Here is a 21,745-nt window from a genome sequence, read left to right on the forward strand (position 1 = left end):
TTTTCACTAGGAGGGTGGTGAAGTACTGGAATGGGTTCCCTAGGGAGGTGGTGGAATCTCCATCCTTAGAGGTTTGTAAGACCTGGGTTGACAGAGCCCTGACTGGGATGATTTAGTTGGGGATTGGTCCTGCTTTGAGTAGGGGGTTGGACTAGATGACCTCCTAAGGTTTCTTTCAACCCTGATATTCTATAATTCTAAGTAGCTGCAAGTGTCTCTTTGTGTTCACATCTGTAAAGACGCTAGGAATGGGCGACAGGATGGATCGCTTCATGATTACATGTTCTGTTAATTCCCTCTAAAGCATCTGGCTTTGACCACTCTTGGGAGATAGGACACTTGGCAGGATGGACCATTGGTCTGACTCAGTACGGTTGTTCTTATGTTTTATGCACAGAAATGAGGCTCTTACAAAGCAGACATTGGGGGAGGGGCTCTAAATTTAAATCAGCATTAGAGAAAAATATGTTCAAACACAGTGAGACTCGATGTACGGAAGAAATAACACGTGATCCCCATCTCCTTCCCCAAAGCCTTAGGTGGGGATTAGCTGCCAACAGCTGCGGCTGCTGCTCTGAGGGGAGCGGTATGAGTTGTCTGCCTGTGGGTGCAGCCCACCAGCTGGTTCTCCTGGGGCAGATGGTGAGTGGGTGGGCAGGAATGGTGCATCAGCTGGAGTATGAAATATGAACAGGGATCTAAAGACTCTACACTGGCCTCCAGTGGGGGTTGAGGATGCTGAGGCAGTGGAATTTCAGCATCAGTGTCATCAAGATTCAAAGCCGCTTGCGGGTGGAGAGGAGGGGGATGACTCCACTGGATTTTTAGTGCATCCCCCTAGCTGCTGGCCCATGACAGCCTGGCTTTGTCATTGCTCTGTGGTTCTCCTGTTGCTCATTCCCAGCTTCTGGAAAACAATGGCTGGGGACACCATCCCTGCCCATCCTGGCTAATAGCCATCGATGAACCTATCCTCTGTGCACTTCTCTAGTTCTTTTTTGAACTCTGTTCTAGTCTTGGCTTTCACAAGATCTTCTGGTAAAGGGTTCCCCAGGTTAACTGTGCGTTGTGTGAGTAAATACTTCGTTTCAAACCTGTAGCCTATTCATTTCATTTGGTGACTTCTCCTAGTTCTTGTGTTATGAGAAGGAGTAAATAACACTCCCTTCCTTGGTCCTTTGAAAGATGATATGTGAGACCCCACCTCCCTGCCCCACCTCTCATGTCCAGGGAACAACAGGGATATAACAACACGGCAAACAATAAGGTTCAAAGTCAATGCAGCTGGGAGAAGTATCTGCTGTTTCATTCCTTACATTCCTGTCCTACTGCATGGCCATTTCCTTTCCCTTCTTTCTGTGAAAGCTTTTGTGTTTTGCACAGAAACATTATTTCCACAGGAGACACCCAGGAGTGGGGGCTGCATTGCTGTGCCAAACAGTCACTAGAAGGAGGCAGACAAAGGCCTTCAAGATGAGGTGTCCATCACTGTCAAAATATCATCTCCCTCCTTCAGCTCACTGGCAGCCTGAATTTCTTCCTTATCCTACCAGAGTCTTGTCTGGACTCAGCACTATCCAGCCCCTCTGTATGTAGTGGGCAAAACCCACAAACCTTGTCTTTAAAACAAGCCGTCCCCTTCCATCTTAGGGAAGAGTTTTCTATGATAGAAGTTGAGCTTCAGTTCCCCTCTCCTAGGGGCAGGTTGGGTGTGGGGCCAGCTCCCAATGAGATCTGTTTTCACCTTTGCCCCCTAAATCTGCTCCCAGCTGTCAGGCGGCTTCCAGCCCATCCACCCTGCTTACTAGCTCCATGGTCATGTGTAACCCCCCTTTGCCAGCACACGTAGCCTGCAGGAAAGCTGCTCCTGCCAGCTGTGTTGGTGGTATAGGGGGGAGCATAGCTGCCTTCCAAACAGTTGACCTGGCTTTAATTCCCAGCCAGTGCAATAATGGCTTTTCTCTTTTGTTGGTTCCTTGTCTGGAAGTGGTTTAATTTCAGTCACGTTGTGTTACAATCACATTATCAATAGAATGAGACAATAAATGTGTCAAAGCCCAGCAGGTCACACAGGAGGGAGGACTACAAGGGGCTGGAATGTGTCATCTGAGAAGACAGAACACTTGGAAACCTGCATCTCCCATCCCCTGGCTTCCGTGTGATGATTCCAGCTGCGTGAGCTATTTGTACCCTGTTCCTGCATGATGGGGAAATAAAGTTTTGAGTCAGTTTTTGCTCCTACAGATTCCTTTGCTGTTACAATTATATTGATATGAACAAAAGGGAAGCAAAAAAACAACAAAAAATCCCATCCAACTTGCAGTACAGTTAGGGAAAGAGAAGATCAAGGGTAAGCCAAACATTTCAAAATAAAAATACTAAAATGGGAGCCAGGAGAGAGAGATCAGGTATGTGGAGATCCCTTTGATATTTGAAACCTACAACTACCCAGCTTTCTGAACACCTGTGAGGAGCAAGATGGAGTTGGGACATCTTCAGTCATTGATTGTCTCTCTGTGTTCTCTGTCTCTTTCTTCTCACCCCATTATTCTTCTCCAGTGTCTCTGCCTTTCTCCTCTTGCTCCCTCTCCCCCTGCCCTTTCCCAGGAACTCACAGTCTAAAGCATTCAGGAAAAGCCAGAGTTTCATCGATTCATAGACTCTAGGACGGGAAGGGACCTCGAGAGGTCATCGAGTCCAGTCTCTGCCCTCATGGCAGGACCAAATACTGTCTAGACCATCCCTGATAGATATTTAAATATTTTACTGGCTGCTGCCACAAAACGAGAAAAATTACACTTCTGGTTCAGAGGCAGTGCACACACATAAGAATCAATGGGCTTTTAATTCCTTAGGTTCTGCCACCATATGCTGCTTCCATTTCATTTCAATCTTTCCCCAAGATTTCTCATTGTGCACAGCAACATTACACCCTTGGGAGAGAGTGGACCAGAGGCTGCATTAATTTAACCTACAAAAACCAAACAAATAGAAATGTAGATTAGAAATGTACTCTCTAGGTTCCTCCAGCCCAGGGGTTGGCAACCTTTCATAAGCGGTGTGCCAAGTCTTCATTTATTCACTCTAATTTAAGGTTTCGGGTGCCGGTAATACATTTTAATGTTTTTCAGAAGGTCTCTCGCTACAAGTCTATATATTATATAACTAAACTAGAGTATTATAAAATAAACAAGGTTTTCAAAATGTTTAAGAAGCTTCATTTAAAATTAAATTAAAATGTTGATCTTATGCCGCTGGCCTGCTCAGCCTGCTGTTGGTCTGGACGAGGAGGGTTCATTCAGAAAGTCATCGTGTTTGGATGTAAAGGTGTGAAATGATGGGGAAATTGGCCCCTCTTTCAAGTTTAAATGTTGTAACTTCTACATCTAGACCGGGGTGGCCAACCTGAGCCTGAGAAGGAGCCAGAATTTCCCAATGTAACTGCCAAACATGCACCTTTGTATGCAACTACTGAGTCAGTTGTGAACCTTCCCCTCATTATCATTATCCCTTTGAAATGATGATGGTGATGGACACTTGGCTCTATATCCCAGTGTGCCCTGGACGTCTACAGGCTGCATTAGCCAATCCAACCATTCGGCACTTGCAGATGGGCACCTCTGTATTGTGCCTGAGTCTTGTACAGCTATGAAAGGCTGGTAGATGCCGATATTTTCCCGTCTTTTTAACCAGCACTAATACCAGGCCAGGCCAGGCCAGGGCTGGGAAGAGAGAGAGAGCAGCAGGTTTCCCCAATTGTTTCCTGCTTGCTTTTTCTTGACTAGCTTCACCTCTGCACCAACTTGCATTTTTCCTCTGTGAGCCTGGCTAGCTCAGTTGGCAAAGCGTCAGACTTTTAATCTGAGGGTCCAGGGTTCAAGTCCCTGGTCAGGTGATAAACTTCTCACTGTGGTTGGAACAGTCTGACTTTCTGGAGTCTTCTTTGGTGTTACTCTTTCTCTTCAGGATTTTCCTTTCCTAAGAAGGGCCTTTGTGTGGGGGGGGGATTGAAGGAGCAACTCCTTGACATCCCCTCTGTCCTTGCAGCCTGGAGGAATAAAGGCCTCTGGGCATAGAGCATGTTCCTCTCCTGCACACACAAACACACAGAATATCCCTAAGGAATTAGAATCACCTGCTGCCTTTCCCTGTCCTGCTGGATCCCCAAATGAGGATGCTCTTCAGCCCAAACCCATGTCCCCTCTACTCCCAGTGCCCCTCAGACGCAACCCTCAGTCCCTCCTATGCTCACTGCTCCTCACTCCCAACCAGAGCCTGCTCCTCTTCACCCTTCTCCTCTGTCCCAACCCACAGGCCCCTCCTATTCCCAGTGCCCCTCAGTCCCAACCCACAGCCCCCTCCTATTCCCAGTGCCCCTCAATCCCAACCCACAGCTCCCTCCTTCCCTCCAGCAGCAGGTGCTTCAGACCCCCTCAGGAAGATTTTCTTGCAAGGTTTCATGTATGAGTCTGCATGTGGATTTTACGGTATGTTGGAAATAGGTTGGGTTGCTTGCCGAAATGATCACTCTTGGCTGGTGTTGGATTCCCAGTCTCCTTGTTATTGGGGCAGGAGAAATAAAGGGTTGTTATCCTTGTTGTGTGAATCAAGGACTCAACCCTGGGTGTAAACTAAATGAGCTGCCCACAGATTCTGGCAGCCACAATGAGCATTTGGTGCGAGATCCCAGACCTGCCCCTGTCCCAGAGGGAGGGGGTCAGCCACGAGGGGCTTGGACCACTGACCTATCAGCTCTTAACTCCCAAACTTTGAGTAACTCTATTATCAGTGCCAGTGAGTGTAATTTAAACCATAAGAAAAACCACACTGGGCTAGACTAAAGGTCCATCTAGCTCTGTATTTTATCTTCTGACAGTAGCCAATAGCAAGTGTTCTAAAAGCATCTAAACAAGGCACCACTAGGTGTTGAACCCAGCATCTCCTGTTTACAAAACAGGTATTTTAACCAGCTAAGCCATGGTGCCTGCCTGTGGCTAAAGTAGAGTGTCTGCTCACACCTGACTCCCTGCATCTCCATCTAGGCCTGACAAGCTTTGCTTGTGTTTGGAAAAGCAGAGGAGCAGGTGACATTTTCCTTGCAAGTTGTGTCTCTGTGTGTGAATCTTTGGCCAGGTCTGCACTACAAAGTTATTTCAGCAGAATTATATTGCTCAGGTGTGTGAAAAACACACTATGCTCCCTCGGTCGGCAGCTTGTGGCTGGTGCACACACTGCAATGCCACGTCTGGCGACAAAACTGCCCTGTTTTGGTGACAAAATAAAAACACTTTGATGAGAAGCCTAGAGCTTTTTCCAGCAAACTTAAAGTGGCAGAGTGTCAGTGTAGACGCTGCCGTTCATTATATCACCATAACTGGCCTCTGCCAGTATCCCACAATGCCCTCTGTGAACTCGCCTGCCCTGCATTCCTGCTACAGAGCCATGGGCCCCTCCCCTTTCATCGCTCCGCGAAGTTCTGACAGCTGAGCCTGCTGCTCTGCTCCAGCAGCCAGGAGCAAATCACTGCCGTGGATACTGCTCTCTCCCGCCCTGTGAACACAGAGCAGGGTGGTGGGAACTTCCTTACATTGGGGGGGGCAGCGGCATCCGAACTGTGACACCCCCAGGACACCCCTTCCTTCGAGGAGGCTCTTAACTTCTAAACAGGGACAGCTGGTCGCTAGTAAAATCAGGAAAAGGGAAGGAGAAAACTCGAAAGAGTTTCCTCCTGGCGCTCACGTCCGTGAACCCCAATACTCTCTCAGTCCTCAAAGAGAGACCTGGAGAAGGAGACTTGCTGAAGCAAAGCCACAGGGGTCTCTGAGGTTTCCCTGGTCCCTCGCCCCTGTCCTGCCTGGCTGATGTCAGCATCTCTCTGTGAGGTCACCACCTCCCCACCACCTTGGACCAATAGTCTGAGGTCCTGCAAAAAGGCCTTTGCAGCCAGGGCAGGGCCATGATACCGGCTCCGCTGGGGGGAGAGGGATGGCCCCTGACCGCGGAAGAGCGGCGGGACCCGGTAGCGCAGCCCTGCCTGGCTGCAGAAGACGGGCCGCTCCTCCTCCGCTTGTTCGCGCCAGGGCCGCCATCCCCTCGGCGCCTCAGAGCATCCTGAACAGCGCTGCAGCCGCGTGGCTCCGGGGGGGCTGAGCTCCACCCTGCTCAGAGCCGCGTGGTCAGGGGGCGGGGCTGGGAGCTCCGGGCTGAGCAGCTCCTCCCCTTACGTGCGCGGTGAGCCGGGGGTAAGCAGCCGGGGCCGGGCAAAAGTGGTGGATTCTCCATCTCCTGATGTCATTTAATGAAGACTAGATGCCTCTCTGGAATGTGTTTGCTCCAAAAGTAGCTCTTGTGTCATACAGGAGGCCTGTGATATGCAGGGGGTCAGATTAGATGCTCTAATGGTCTCTTCTGGCCATAAAGTTGACTAATTTCTGAAAAACTGAGTGTAGCACTGGGCGCAGCATCTGATGTTTTCCTGTCTAGCCGGCTTGCTTCCTAGAACGAACGCTCCTTGAGTGGGGTGATCCACAGGGAGTAGCTCAAACCTCCAAAGTGCCTGGGCAGGGGCAGGACATTAGCACAGCAAGGGAGGGGTGTGGCAGTGACCTCACAAAGGCCTTTTTCAGGACCTCAGACTATTGGTCAAAGGTGGTGGGGAGGTGGTGACCTCACAGAGAGATGCTGACATCAGCCAGGCAGGACAGGGGCGAGGGGCCAGGGAAACCTCAGAGACCCCTGTGGCTTTGCTTCAGCAAGTCTCCTTCTCCAGGTCTCTCTTTGAGGACTGAGAGAGTATTCAGGTTCACGGACGTGAGCGCCAGGAGGAACCTCTTTCGAGTTTTCTCCTTCCCTTTTCCTGATTTTACTAGAGACCAGCTGTCCCTGTTAAGAAGGTAAGAGCCCCCTCGACAGAAGGGGTGTCCTGGGGGCATCAGAGTTTGGATGCCGGTGCCCCCCCCCCCAATGTAAGGAAGCTCCCGCCACCCTGCTCTGTGTTCGCAGGGTGGGAGAGAGCAGCATCCACGGCAGTGATTTGCTCCTGGCTGCCGGAGCAGAGCAGCAGGCTCAGCTGTCAGAACTTCCCAGAGCGATGAAAGGGGAGGGGCCCATGGCTCTGTAGCAGGAATGCAGGGCAGGCGAGTTCACAGAGGGCATTGTGGGATACTGGAGGAGGCCAGTTATGGTGATATAATGAACAGCAGCATCTACTCTGTCACTTTAAGTTTGATGCAAAAAGCTCTAGGCTTCTCATCGAAGTCGTTTTATTTTGTCACCAAAACAGGGCAGTTTTGTCGCCAGACGTGGCATTGCAGTGTGTGCACCAGCCACAAGCTGCCGACCGAGGGAGCATAGTGTGTTTTTCACACACCTGAGCAATATAATTCTGCTGAAACAACTTTATAGTGCAGATCTGGCCAAAGATTCACTCACACACAACTTGTGAGGAAAACATCACCTGCTCCTCTGCTTTGCAGAATCCAAACACAAGCAAAGCTTGTCAGACCCTGGTGGCGATGGCAGGGAGTCAGGTGTGGGCAGACCCTGTGTTTTAGCCACCCACAGACACTATGGCTTAGCTGGCTAAAGCATCTGTTTTGTAAACAGGAGATCCTGGTTTCAACTCCCAGTGGTGCTTTGTTGACTGGTTGTTGGGGCACCTGCTATTGGCTACTGTCAGAAGACAAGATTCAGAGTTAGATGGACCTATGGTCTAGCCCAGTGTGGTTTTTCTTATGGTTTAAATAACACTCACAGGCACTGATAATAGAGTTACTGAAAGTTTGGGAGTTAGGAGCGGGTAGGTCAATGGTCCAGTCCCCACACAGATGACCCCCTCCCTATGGGACAGGGGCAGGTCTGAGCTCTCACCCAAATGCTCATTGTGGCTGCCAGAATCTGTGAGCAGCTTGTTTAGTTTACGCCAAAGGTTGAGTCCTGCTTTGTGCATCGTGTGTGAGAATGAAAATCCTAAACCGCCCTTTGAAATAACGAAAGCAGCAGGACGTGTTTATAGTCCCTGCCCCAAAGCAGACAGACCAATGGAGAAATGCCGTTGAGTCCAAGGTGATACTCCCCTGCCATTTTACCTTTTTTGCTTGCTAAACTCCTTCTTATCTGCCCGCCCCAGGCTGTCCTCTGCCTCAGCTGCTGCTCCCGGCCTGCTCTAGAGTCAAACATGCAGGGCCCCCAGGGGAACAGAGGCTGGGACAGGGCAGCAGCCTGGGCTGGGCTGGGAAGATGCTGGGAGTTCTCATTCCCTGAGAACTGGCCGGGCTCCCTTCTCAACAGCAAACAAATCAATTCCACGTCCCCTCCCCAGAAAAACCAGCCTGGAGCCAAGGGCAGCAGGGGATGATTCCCTCCAGTTCCCACCGAGGCAGGAGAGAACCCAGGGTGTTTCTAGCAGAGCTTATGGAACTGACGTGGGGAAACCAGCCTTTAACAACAGGCAGTTCCAGTTTAAGCTGAGAGTTTTTAACAATTTCTACAACATTAAATAATCCTTCAATCCTAGTGTCACCATCCATAAAATTGCTTCAGCCTTATAGGTTCCTAAGTGCACAATTAAACATCTCTTCAAATCCAAGGGAGTGGAGATCAGTCAGTGTTCAGAGTCATCCCACATAAAAGAATCATGTTGTGGTACATACTGGCCCCATCATGTGGCCATGGCCTTTCCCTCCTCCTCCAGAGTCAGAATGTGATCACTCACACTGAGGGGGAGCAACACCCCTCCCTTGGTCTCTATGCCAGAGCTGCTATCAGCTCAGTGTCCTTCCCACAAGAGTTGGCTGCTGAGAGGGTTGCGATGGGGTAAATGAAGGCAGAGGAGGATTGTTCCTCATGGGGTTTCTTTGTGTGGCTCTGTGATCCTGCTGGAGGAAGCATAATTTGAGTTTGTTTCAGTGGCTTGGGTTGGTCTCAGGTTGTGAGCCTGAGCACAGGGATTCCTGCACTCTCTGCTCTTAGCCCCTCAGGGAATGGACAATGGAGCAGCTTCAGAAATTGGATAGAAAGTAGCCTAAGAAAGTGTAACATAAGTGAGAAGAAAAACAGTATTGTCACTTCCTTGATGGTCTAGTGGTTAGGATGGCGCACTTTCAGTGCCATTGCCTGGATTCAATTCCCAGTCAGAGAAACATGACTTTAAACCAAAACTGCTTCAGTTTTTCTTCACTTACAACATAAACAAATCCATGGTATTTTCCTGATTCCCCCCATGTTCCCAGTGTCTCTATGGCAGGGCTGGCTCCAGGCACCAGCACAGCAAGCATGTCCCTGGGGCGGTCAATGGAAAGGGGAGGCTTCAGCAGCAATTCATCCCATCTCAGAGGGAAGGACTTGAGGCCAAAAGTGGCAGAGGTTGAGCTGCAGCTTTTTTATTTTTTTTTCCAGTTGGGGTGGCAAAAACACTGGAACTGGCCCTGCTCCATGGAAGACAATTTGTTAAATCCCAGATGAGTGCAGTTCTATCAGTTCTCAGCCTGAGTCCTTAGGTCTTAATCCTGAGGATATTGTCCCACCATGGGGCCATTTCCCTCCTCTCTTTCCTAGGGAAGCAAAATTTTCTTTGCACAGACACAGGAACAGCGAGATCTTTCTCTGTCCCTTGTGCAAAGCAGGGGCCAAATTCCATGGAAACAATGGACAAGCAGGGGGCTCTGGGCACATCCAGCCCTGGCCGTGAGATGTTCCCTCCCCTCTTTCTTTATGCCCCTGTTGTTATTTCATGGATTGTCTGGGATGGGGGAAAAGCTGAGTTCACTCCAGGTGGAGGGGGAAAGAACCCTGAAAGTCTCAGGACCCAACCCCTGCTACCAGGATCACTGAGGTGCTGGGAATCTGCATGGGAAAGGGACTGTGTGTATTGTCAAGGTGGGGAATGAATAACAATCTACAACTAGATCCACCTCATTAACCACTGACACAGGCTAATCCTGCTGCCGATAGAAGGGAAACTGGGAGTGATTCTTTGCTGTTCAGCCATGGAAACAGTGACCCCATTGCACCGCAGTGAATGTGCTGGGGAAAGCTGGACTTCACAGGCAGGTGGAAAGAGCAGATCCTAGAAACACCTGGAGCTCCCCACAGCACTTCTGCCACCAGGGTCAGGTGCTGAGCGGCTCACAGCGCCCCTCCCCTCCCATTACCTTCCAGCAGGGGGTGGCAGCACCCCCCACCCAATGCTGGGGAGAGGGCTGAGTGTATCTCTGCACCTTGAGTCCAGGGCACCCACTCTCTCTGCCCCACACATCGAATCTGACCCTGCTGCAAAGTGACCCCTAAGAACCAGCAGCCTCCAGGACCGCAGGTTTGGCCCTCAGAGCAGGGAATGTGTCCCCCATGCTGCTTTTAGGACACTGAATGCTCTGGAAACAGGAGGGATCTGAGTATAACTTTTAGCCCATCTGGGGATATAGCTCAGTGGTAGAGCACATGCTTTGTATGTATGAAGTTTTGGGTTCAATCTCCAGGTTCTTTTCACCCTACTGCTTGGCTAATGCCCAACTGGGATGTCTTCCTGTAGGAATTTCAATCCTGCTCAGTGAGGGGTAAGTGCCAATTGCATGGAAGGTCGGGGGGGGATTGCTGCTCCTAAGTCTCCTCTATACATGTAAGATTCCCACCTGCTGTGCTGCTTGGGACAAGGGTAGATGAGAAGGGAGAATTCTCCAGCATTGGAGGGAAAGGTCCCATCTGCACAGACTGAGAGGCAAAGCCTAGACTTATTTCTTGTCTGGGACCAATCTTTTTACCTGGTATAGTCCTTGTTCCAGCTCAGGTGGTAGCTCAGGTTCAGTTCCACTCCCTTATACAGCTTTGGTACAAGGCAGGAATCTTCTGTCTCTCTCCTGAGGAAAAGCCCCAGGTTTAAGATGGATTCCTGTACCAGGTGACATGGTCACATGTCCTGTGAGACCCCCCAAGCCTTCATTCTTCCTGGCCTGACTCACAGATGGTGCAGGACAGAGCCATCTCCAGTCAATTGTCCTGGTTAATGGGAGCCATCAAGACTCCAAACCACTGTTAATGGCCCAACTTTGCATCATTACAACAGGATCTCAGAGTTATAGTTCATATTTCGAGTTTCAGATACAGGAATGATCGGTTCATACAAATAGGATGAACACACACAGTAGATTATAAGCTTTGTAATGACACCTTACATGAGATCTTTTGCATGAAGCATATTCCAGTCACTTTATATTCACACTCATTAGCATATTTTCATAAAATCCTATGGAATGCAACTTCACAGCAGGGAAAGGGTTTTACTGCGGCACCTGGGAGCAGTTGAGTTTCATGTTCAGGCTGTGGTATGAGTTCCTCCAGGTTTCTCGTAAGCACACAGGGACCTTAGCGGGTGCTCTCAATACAGGAATGGCCCAGACATGATAAAATGATGGGGATTGCATTTTCCTTTTTTATTTCTGTATTTCCAATAACATTTCTGTTTGTGATTTCGTTTTGCTTTGTATAACTGTGTTTTCTCCTGGATTTGATATTTAATGAAAAAAAGAATAAGGCCTCAGGGCACCGGATGGAGGAGCAGGCTGGGGCTAGGACTGCTAAGAGAGCGAGAGTAGCAGGTTTTCTGTATTGTTTCCTGCCCTCATTTTTCTTGACTGGTTTCTCTTCTGCACAAAATTTGCTTCTTTTTCAACTGTGAGCCTGTCTAGCTCAGTTGGCAGCGCATCAGACTTTTAATCTGAGGGTCCAGGGCTCAAGTTTCTGGACAGGCAAAGAAACATTTTCCCCCTGTAACATCCCCAAAGAGTTTTAGAAGGACTCTCCTTGACTTTAGTTTTTCCTTTTCAGGACACGGCCTTTCCTAGGAAGGGCCCTTTACTGCCTGGGACTGAAGGTGCTACTGCCTCACCTGTCCATTGGCCTCACAGGCTGGAGAAAGAAAGGCCTCTGGGCCTGCAGCAAAGTGCTGCGTGCTGACTTTCTGAGCAAATGCAGGGCTGGCCAGAGAGGCATGTTCCCACTGAGTCCTCCCTGCCAGAAAAAATTGTCCCCACAGACAGGGGCGGCTCCAGGCCCCAGCACGCCAAGCGCGTGCTTGGGACAGCAAGCCGCGGGGGGCGCTCTGCCGGTCACCACGAGGGCGGCAGGCAGGCTGCTTTCGGCGGCATGCCTGCGAAGGGTCCGCTGGTCCTGCGACTTCAGCAGACCTCCTGCAGGCAAGCCGCCGAAGGCAACCTGCCTGCCGTGCTTGGGGCGGCAAAATGCCTAGAGCCGCCCCTGCCCACAGAGTCCTCCCTGCTGGAAGTCAACACGTGCTTTGCTGGTCCCATGGTGAAAGGGCAGCACTCAGGACTTTGATTACTGCAATCTGAGTTGAATTCTCAGTGGAATCTGAGAACAATTCCTGTGCCACAAACCCTGCTGGGTCTTCCAAGGCTCTGTCTTGCTTTCTCAAAGGCCATGAAAGCCACTACAAAAGGTTTTTTTCTCCTGCTGATAATAGCTCACCTTAACTGATCACTCTTGTTATAGTGTGTATGGCAACACCCAAGTTTTCATGTTCTCTGTGTGTGTGTGTATATATATATCTTACTGCTGTATTTTCCACTGCATGCATCCAATGAAGTTGGTTTTAGCCCAGGAAAGCTTATACTCAAATAAATTTGTTAGTCTCTAAGGTGCCACAAGTACTCCTTGTTCTTTTTGCAGATAAATGAATGGAGGTTAAGTCCATAAATGGCTGTTAGCCAGGATGAGTAAGGAATGGTGTCTCTAGCCTCTGTTTGTCAGAGGGTGGAGATGGATGGCAGGAGAGAGATCACTTGATCATTACCTGTTAGGTTCAGTCCCTCTGGGGCACCTGGCATTGGCCGCTGTTAGCAGATAGGATGTGAGGTTGGATGGACCTTTGGTCTGACCCAATATGGCCATTCTTATGGTCTTATGAAGGGAGGGGCAGAGCCCTGTGATAGAGTTTCTGTAGTGTAGTGGTTATCACATTTGCCTAACATGCAAAAGGTCCCTGGTTCAGAAACATGATGGCTTAATTTTCCCAGCTCCTACTGGCCTGTCCCTGCTGTTGTAGGAGCAGCAGTGATTTCTATGCTCAGAAGGTCTGTTATACTTCCCCTGCTCCCACTTTTGTCTCCTCTCCCTCTCTGAATGCCTGTGAAGTGGCTTTTCCCTCCCGCTCCCTCCTGGAATGCTCGTGGGATGAATGGGCTGGTTGAAGAGCAGAACAGCTTCCAGGTAGACAAGGTGTCTGGGACTCTAATTAGGCAGCGATCACACACCCAGAGCATGGACACTGCCCAAGGTGCAGTGTGACCAATCAGATGCAGCCAAGTCATCTCTAGTCGCAGGCCATGAGGAGCAGGTTCTTAAAAGGGGAAGGGGCCCTGTGCTCAGGAGAGCACTCACAAGCTTGTACCTCCAGTGAATGCCCTTCGCCCGGACCGCCTGGCCAGTGGTTCTCTGCGTTGTATTTCATTGTGCCTCAGGGAGACTTACCTTCATCGCACCGTCCATAGCTGCGCTGTGGGACACTTACCTTGCAGAATCCAGACATCTCCAGTGCCGTGCCTGTCCTGGGAGTGTGAGTGTGACACCGCCCCCCCTTCTTTTGAGCTTAGCTATCAATATAATAAACGTGCTGCTTTCTGCCAAACTCTGGTGGGTCATTAGTGCTCCCTACGCTGACTAGCTGGACCAATTTTGGGTAACACCTGCGATAACCCCAACCCCTGCATGGCAGAGGGTGGTGAAATGAGCTGAGAAAAAGCCTTGGCATCAGCAGGGGAAAGCTAGAGGACCTTGGCCAGTCACCTTTTGAAGCCTTGTGGCTTGGTCTCCTCTGCCCTGGGAGGTTGGCCTATGGCGGCCGGCTCTTCCTGCTGCCTCCTTTGTGTGAGTTGCCAAAGGAGGGAGTGAGGCAGGAATGGGACAAAAGAGGAAAGTCGAGCTGAGGAAGGCAGGGCAGAAGCTAAGCACCTCAGTGCGGCTAAGTGGGGTTAGTAGAGTGTCACCAGTCGTTCTGCAAAGCCTGGGGAGGTGCGGTTGGCTGCTGGGAGGCAGAATCTTGTGCCTGCCTCTTGGCTTCCCAGGGGTGGCTACTTGCATCCCAGGAGAAGAAGGATGGTTCTGGGTGAAAGGAAGACAAGCAAAGTGGGGAATAAACCTATGACACCACAAGTCTGGCACTTGCCACTGTGCTTGAAGGAAGCAGGGCTGGGCAGGCGGGAGCCCAGCACCTCTCCTCCTCTGGGCACCTAGAGCAGAGGCAGCTGGTGCTGACAGCTCCAAGGGAAGGCTTAAAAGCAACTGAGGTCAGGGCAAGAGAAGGGGAGGACCATGCCTATGTGTGGTCAGCAGACAGCCACAGAGACTCCCTACCATGCCAGCCACCCACAGACCAGCATGCAGGGTGGCTGCTGATGCTCTGTGGCCAACATCAGAAGAGGGTAGGAAAGCAGGGTCAGGCCCCCTGGTGGGGCCTCTGACTGTTCCCACTCCAGGTGCTCACTTTGGCAGTGGAGCCGCCCATTTTCTTTGGCAAGTCAGGAAGGGCAAAGGCGAGACTGGAAGCACCTGGGGCTCATGCCCCAGCCTTTGTGATGCCCAACCCCCAACTCCTTCCCGGGGCTCTAGCTGAAGCCAGAGCATTGGCCTGAGTGACCAAGAAGAGGTTCCAGCCCTGAAGGGAGCAGGACTTGCAGCACAAAGTGAGCACAACCACGAGGGGACTCAAATACTGAATCGTCTGATCCACAGGGAGATGCCTTATCCTTTAGGCCACATGATGAGGGGGGTCTAAGAACTTCTTTGGAAAAGCCGGACACTGTGTTTCTCAGGTCATCTGCTGATGGGGGCTGAGACTCTCTGGGCACAAGAAGTCGAGTTCCCAGTAAGACGTGAGACTTAATTGTATGGGGCCAGGTGCAGGGCTTTGGCAGGGAGGCTCAGGCATGGGGGATTGGGGTGCAGCAGAAAGGCCGGCTGTCTAGGTGCTTAGATTTAGTCTCCCTGAGGAGGAGGAGGAATCCTTCTGACAGGCAGTGGCTGTGCAGAAAAAGAGGAGGGGTTCCTGGGACTTTTTTTGCCTCTCGTTTCCCTGCCTGATCACTCTTGTGGTGAACAGTGAAGCTATTTTTCAACAAGCCCAGGTAGCTCAGTTGGTAGAGCATCAGGCTCTTAATCTGAGGGGCCAGGGTTCAAGCCCCTGTCTGGGTGCTCAACTTTTAAGTTGCCTTGTGCGCCAGGACCCAAATGCTGTTCACAGTCACACAGGGATTCCCAGAAACTGTAGCCATTTCCTGGAAAGGTTCCTTTCATTAGCAATCAGGAGAGAGGCCTCATCCACAGGAGCAGGCCTAGAACACGCAGTCTCTGGCTGCCAGGAAGCGCTGTGGGGCCAGGTGCTGAGAAAGCCCAGAGGGGGAGCAGCAGAGAAGAGAGGAAGAGAGACAGAGAAGCAATGAGGACAGAGCACAAGTGTACAGGGGGTTCAGGTCCGGCTATGGTGGGGAACTCCCCTGGCTTATAAACGACCCCAGTGGAATTGGCGGGAGAAAGGATCTGAGTCCCCACCCCCTTACCCAGAGGCTGCCTGACCCCAAGGACACTCTTTCTATTCTCATGTATGGCAGAGACCTCGTAACCCCAACAAGGCTGGGCCCAGGAATCCTGGGGGGTTTGATGACCCCCAAGCTTGTCATGCTCACTTGAACAGGGCTACAGTGTCCCCACTCTGGGCACTTCCCTGACCCACTCCTCACTGTGTGTGCTTCAAGCAAACACCATTTATTACCCAGCAATCAATGTAAAACACAAGGAAAGATGGGAAAGGAAAACACGTCACCCTGTTCTGTGGCGCAGGGACATCACAACCAGCGTCTCTGGAGGGTCAGGGCAGGTCACAGTCTCTCCCTCACATGTCCCAGGCCTCCTCCCCAGGCCCTGGCTGTGCTGCAGGGACACCAGGGGCTGGACACTTGCTCTGGCAGTTGCCACATGCTCCAGGTGACAGGCCCCTGGTTCCCAGTGTCAGCCCCCATGTAGGGGATATGATTCCCCCACTCCCAAAAGTCTGGCCTGCAAGATCTCTTGACGGGTGGCATCTCCTTGCACTGGGCCTTCTGCCCAGGGTCCCCCTTGCTCTCCCACGCTGCTCACTGCACCCACCTCCAGCCCCAGTGCTGCTGCGGCTCTGCCTCCAGCTCCCTGGGCTGCTCCTCTGGCTCCGCTTGCTGCAGCTCTTCTCCCAGCACAGATCTGCTCCCTGGGCAGCTTCTACGGCTCGTGCTGCTGCGGCTCGGCTCCCAGCACAGATCTGCTCTGGTTCTCCCTGGCTGGTGCAGCTCTGCTCCCCGGCTCTTCTCGGGCTCCTGCTCTCTCCTTAGCTCCGCCCCACTCTGGCCCAGGCAGTTCCAGCTCCCACGGAGGATGAGACCCCCTGGCCTGGTGACTCCCTCATTACACTGCCTGGCCTGTCAGTGCGGCTAACTTGGAGCTTTGGCCTCTCCCCATTGCCCCTGGGGACTGTCAGTCTCAGGGTCCTGATTTCCCATTGGCCCTTCCCCCTTCTACTGGGACTGGGAAGTAGCCAACCAAAAACCCCACTAAGTTTTAAGGGGCCAACAGTCCCTTACATGAGCCAGCCCCGTGAGGGTCACTGATGTGCAGAGAAGGCAGCATGAGCTGGTCCCATGGTGTAACAGGCAGCACTCAGGACTCTGAATCCTGCAATCTGAGTTCAAATCTCAGTGGGACCTTGTGTTGGCTTGTGGTAAAGCCCTGGAGCTCCCAGTGCTCAACTTCCCTGTCTCCAGCTGTGCAAGAGCAAATCTTTCCCCTCCTGCTGGGTGACTCACACCTCCTAGAGTCAGGTCTCTGGCTGGTATGGCCACAATGGGTTGGGGCTCTAGAACTTGCTACCCTGATGGTTGGGATTCTTGCTGCTTCACCTGATGCCCATGAGTTTGGCCCTGGTGCTTCCTGTCACACTTTTCCTCTGGCCCACATGGTGCTTGAAGAAAGGAGGGCCAGGGCTGGGATTGATAGTCAGGGCTTGGCAGGAGGGAAGAAGATTCCCAGGCTGGAGCCCCACACACCTTCCCTCCTCCTCTGGGCACCTAGAGCAGAGGCAGCACAGCTCTGTCTGCTGGATACCTCGGCAGAGTAGGTGAGTTCATGTAAATACAGTCTGGTCCCAAAGCCTCCCCCAACCCTGGCTCGTCACTAGCTGTCAGGGGAGAGTCATTCACACCTTGCTTCCAAATCATCATTTGAAATTCTGAGGTTGGCCAACATTGCCGAAGCCAATGCACCAACATTGTCAGCAAACACAACAGCTGGGTGAGGAAACCCGGCTTTGTCCAGACTTTTCAAACCTATTTTACTTTCTCAGGTACAATTATTTCTCCTACGTTGGATCTGCTTTTAAAGTGTGTGTTAACGTTTCAATTTCCATTCAGATTTGCAGCCAGTGACAACATTGGCAGCGCTGCATGTAACTACCTTACCACTGGGGGGGGTGTTGGGGAAATTCGGGGGAGGGGGTGCACAGCCCCCTGGCTGGGGGGCATATAGGGAACGCCCAGTTTCACTGAACTGAGTCTCCTACTGCAGCACCTGAGTAGGTTACATCAGAGAGGAGCTGCAGTGTCGAGGCAGTGGGATGCCTGTGCCTTTAAGAGCCCAGCCCTGGGAAGCCCATGCTGAGAGGTGCTGCCTGTGGGAGGGGAAATAGAAAAGCTCCTCTGCTCCCCCGACCCTGTTTTTGCAAACACTGGAGTCTCAGCCCCCCGGGGTAACTGTTACCCCTCTGCCCCTGCCTGTGCCGGGGTTTAACCCTCTGGCAGCGCCTCCCCCTGGGCTTAACTCTGGCTCCTTCCCCCCTCCCTGACTTTGCCCTTCAGCCCCTGTCAGGGAATGGGAGGCTCTCCCCTCACAGCGGGTGCATCTGTCTCCCCCGCAATTCCTCCCCAGCCCTATCCCGGCCCAGCTACCAGGGTTAAATTTGGCCTGGATTCCCCAGCTGCTGTGGGAGGGGCGTGGGGCTGGGGAGCATGAGCCTCTACTCCCCCTTCCCCTGACACTGTTGCATGGGAACTGACCAAAGGAGCCTGCAGCACTGCTGCCTAGAGGAAACTGAGGCACCAGCCAGTGACAGACACATCATGGCTCTCCTTAGCCTCATCCTCTTTTACATATACAACCTGGGGGGGGGTAAACTCAGGGCAGTTGTATAGTCAACCTGTGGAACTCCTTGCCAGAGGATGTTGTGAAGGCCAAGACTATAACAGGGTTCAAAAAAGAACTAGATAAATGAACAGAGGACAGGTCCATCAGTGGCTATTAGCCAGGGCGGGCAGGGATGGTGCCTGTAGCCTCTGTTTGCCAGAAGCTGGGAATGGGCGGCAGGGGATGGATCACTTGATGATTCCCTGCTCTGTTCATTCCCTCTGGGGCACCTGGCACTGGCTGCTGTCAGAAGACAGGAGGATACTGCACTAGACGGACTTTGCGTCTGAACCAGTCTGCAAAAAGAACAGGAGTACTTGTGGCACCTTAAAGACTAACAAATTTATTTTAGCATGAGCTTTCGTGAGCTACAGCTCACTTCTTCGGATGCATAGAATGGAACATACAGACAGGAGATATTTATACATACAGAGAACATGAAAAGGTGGAAGTATGCATACCAACAGGAAAAGTCTAATCAATTGAGATGAGCTATCATCAGCAGGAGGAAAAAAACTTTTTGAAGTGATAATTAAGATGGCCCATAGAAGGTGTGAGGAGAACTTAACATAGGTACTCCTGTTCTTTTTGCGGATACAGACTAACACGGCTGCTACTCTGAACCAGTCTGGCCGTTCTTATGTCTCCCTGGGCTCAGCAGTGATACCCAGTGGGCAGTCAGAATAATGCACAGAAGGTGTTTCCCTTGATACAGCAGTGACACCCAGTGGCCAGGTGGCGTAATGCACAGCGTGTGTCTGCCTTCTAGGAGCAGTGACACCCACGGACCAGTCACGGTAATGCACAGAGTGTGTTTCCCACCAATCTGGGTAATGCACAGAGCATGTTTCCCATGAAGCAGCACCCAGTGACCAGCAGGTGGCATCAGACTCTTCTCGTTTGGTGGGGGACTGAGGTGGGCTAGACAAAAAAAATTGGAGGGGCTGTGCCCCCTATCATCTGGCCCCACCCTTCACGGGGCCATGCCTCCCATGCCTCTGCTCCTTCTCAGTTAAAGGCCAGGGGTTAGAGCAATACAACCTTTATTAAAATAAAATAGTAAATAGGGTTTACTTTAAATAATCTAAAGCTGTCCAAATTTTAGTATTAAATCCAAAGTTCTTAAAGATCCCATCAATAACCAGAGCCAAAATAAAAAATTGAAACCAAAAACAATGCTTAATTTAAAACCCAAACACTAAGAAAAACTTTGTTTTTAAAAATAAAAACTAACAAATACCATAAATTAATAATTTCATCAAAAAGGTGTGCTACAGCAGGATGATAAAATAACATAAATAAGCCTGACCACTAAAACCTCCTATAAAGGAATCGAATCCTTGAATACTGGCCAAATCTGTATAAAATATGCAGAACTATGTCAAAACTGGTGTTGCAGGTCAGCCATTCGAATCCAGCAAATGTCAATTAAAAGCTCCATTCCAACTTAAAAAAAACAAACCAACCCAATAAACCAAAACAGTCACAGCCTGAAACAAACCTACACAGAAGCAAAATTAAACTTGTGCCAACATTGGAACAAATGATGTAAATTTCTAATTCTAACTTCTTGTTTCTCCCAGGAGGAAAGTGTTTTGCACCCCAGTAACCAGGCTGTCACTGCAGCTTTCCTTTCACTAAATAAGATTTTTACCAAATATAAATTGCCCTCAGATTTCTCTATGAAAAAGTGAAATTGTATCTTTGCACTAATATCCCAAGTGTGCAAGTCCATCTCCTCAGAGCAGCCCCACACCCTGAGCCCAGGGGAGAATCCCAACTGGTTTGTGCATTTGTAACCCTGGGGAGTGAAGCTGATGAGAGAAAGGGAAGTGAGCCATCTTGGAGCTTTCCGATACCACCTGCTGGGAGCAGAGGGAATTGACTGAGCAACGTTCTGGCTAATTTTCACCTTGTTCTCTGCCAGCAGGCTCAAGAGTGACTTGACCATGGCAGCACCCTATGTACATTTTGGGGCCATTGGGGTGAAATGTGAGTACTTTTGGAGTTGGGACCCACATGAGAAGGGATGTGACAAACTGGAGAGAGTCCAGCGGTGGGCAGTAAAAATGATTAGGGGGTTGGGGCACATGACTTATGAGGACCTACAGGCCATATCCTGTATCTTAAGCTAAGGCAAAGTGAGCATCTCTATAGTGTGACCTTTTACTCAGAAAGGAAAATTGACCTTTATCTTGTTACTTAAATAGAGAAGTACCCACGCCTCTCTAAGACCTTTACCTAGACCAATCGACAATGGAGAATGGCATAAGGGGTTTTTCAGTGTTGTACCCACAGAATTAACAGGTACACCACAAGGGAACTTATGTGCATGTCATCAACATGCACAAACATACTAGCCTATGAAGTAAGCGTACCCTAATGTTTTGTGGGTAAGGAATGAAATTTGGGCATAGGAGGAAGGATTTCCGGCGCTTGTGCCCTATAAAAGAGGTAACCCACCTCGCTAGAGCACGTCGCTCTATCATTCTGACTTACTTCCTCCACTCTCTCTCTATCTACTATCAGTAGGCTGTACTTGTTCTTAAACTTTAAGTTTCAAAGTAACTCTGCTAAGCTCGGTTTCCCTACGTTTTTATTCTTTGTTTATTAGGATTTGATTTTAAGTTTAACTTATTCAAGTAAACCCAAAGTAACATTAGCTTTTTCTAAGCACTGCATCTTTCACTCAAGAATTGAGAAACCTGAACTGCAAGGCTGGTCCTGTGTCTCTTACCACCAGGTTATCAAGGAAGGGTGTGAGTATATTAACCAAAACTTTGTTGCATATAATGCCATATGTATCTTTTGAATAGCAGTAATGCAACTGTAACTTTATAACTCAATTAAATTAAATAAAATGTAAGCTAATAAATTAAATTTTCATCATATTTTCCAAATTAATATTATTAGTACACCCTAAATCAGGCTACATGGGACAGAGAGTTGGAGTGCAGGGGGATGAGAGCACTGGCTCTGGGGGTGCAGGCTTTGGGGTGGGGTTGGAATGAGAGGTTCAGGGGGCAGTAGAGGGCTCAACGTTAGGGCAGAGAATTGGGCTGTGAGGGCTCTGGAACAAGGCCAGGAAAAAGAGAATTGAGGCATGCAGGGCCGTCCTTAGGATTTATGGTGCCCTAGTCGAGATAATTAAACTGGTGCCCCGTGCCTGATCTGCTCTTAGCAACACAAATATAAGCATACAGTATTGGAAAACTTGCCACATTCACGTTATTAAAACCAGTTTAACTTAATTAAGCACACTGTAATGCTGATGCACTAGCACTAAAGAAGTAGCACTATAGAAAAAATTCTGATTTGACAGAATGATGCAAATAATATAATGTTTTTAATTTGTCAAAATTTTATTCGAAATTTATATGAAGAGGTATTGAAACAAAGATTTGTTTTTAATTAAAAGCAATCTTTCTGGCTTTTTTGGCTGCAAAATCAGTTTAATAAGCTGGGTTTCCAAACAGTGGGAAATATAACCCTAGTTTTACTGCTAGGTAAAGCACAAAGTGACCAAAATTAA

At 50.0% G+C, this 21,745-nt stretch overlaps 3 non-coding genes across 3 annotated transcripts; all 3 read left to right on the plus strand.

Annotated features, from left to right (window-relative positions):
- The first annotated feature begins 3,822 nt into the window (after nucleotides 1-3,822).
- On the plus strand, nucleotides 3,823-3,895 carry TRNAK-UUU. Its single transcript has one exon. It is a non-coding gene; the product is annotated as a tRNA-Lys (tRNA).
- Nucleotides 3,896-15,128: 11,233 nt separating this feature from the next.
- On the plus strand, nucleotides 15,129-15,201 carry TRNAK-CUU. The gene has a single exon. It is a non-coding gene; the product is annotated as a tRNA-Lys (tRNA).
- Nucleotides 15,202-16,670: 1,469 nt separating this feature from the next.
- On the plus strand, nucleotides 16,671-16,742 carry TRNAQ-CUG. Its single transcript has one exon. It is a non-coding gene; the product is annotated as a tRNA-Gln (tRNA).
- Nucleotides 16,743-21,745: the final 5,003 nt, after the last annotated feature.

This window comes from Mauremys mutica, chromosome 22, assembly GCF_020497125.1.
Source record: "Mauremys mutica isolate MM-2020 ecotype Southern chromosome 22, ASM2049712v1, whole genome shotgun sequence".
NCBI lineage: Eukaryota > Metazoa > Chordata > Testudines > Geoemydidae > Mauremys > Mauremys mutica.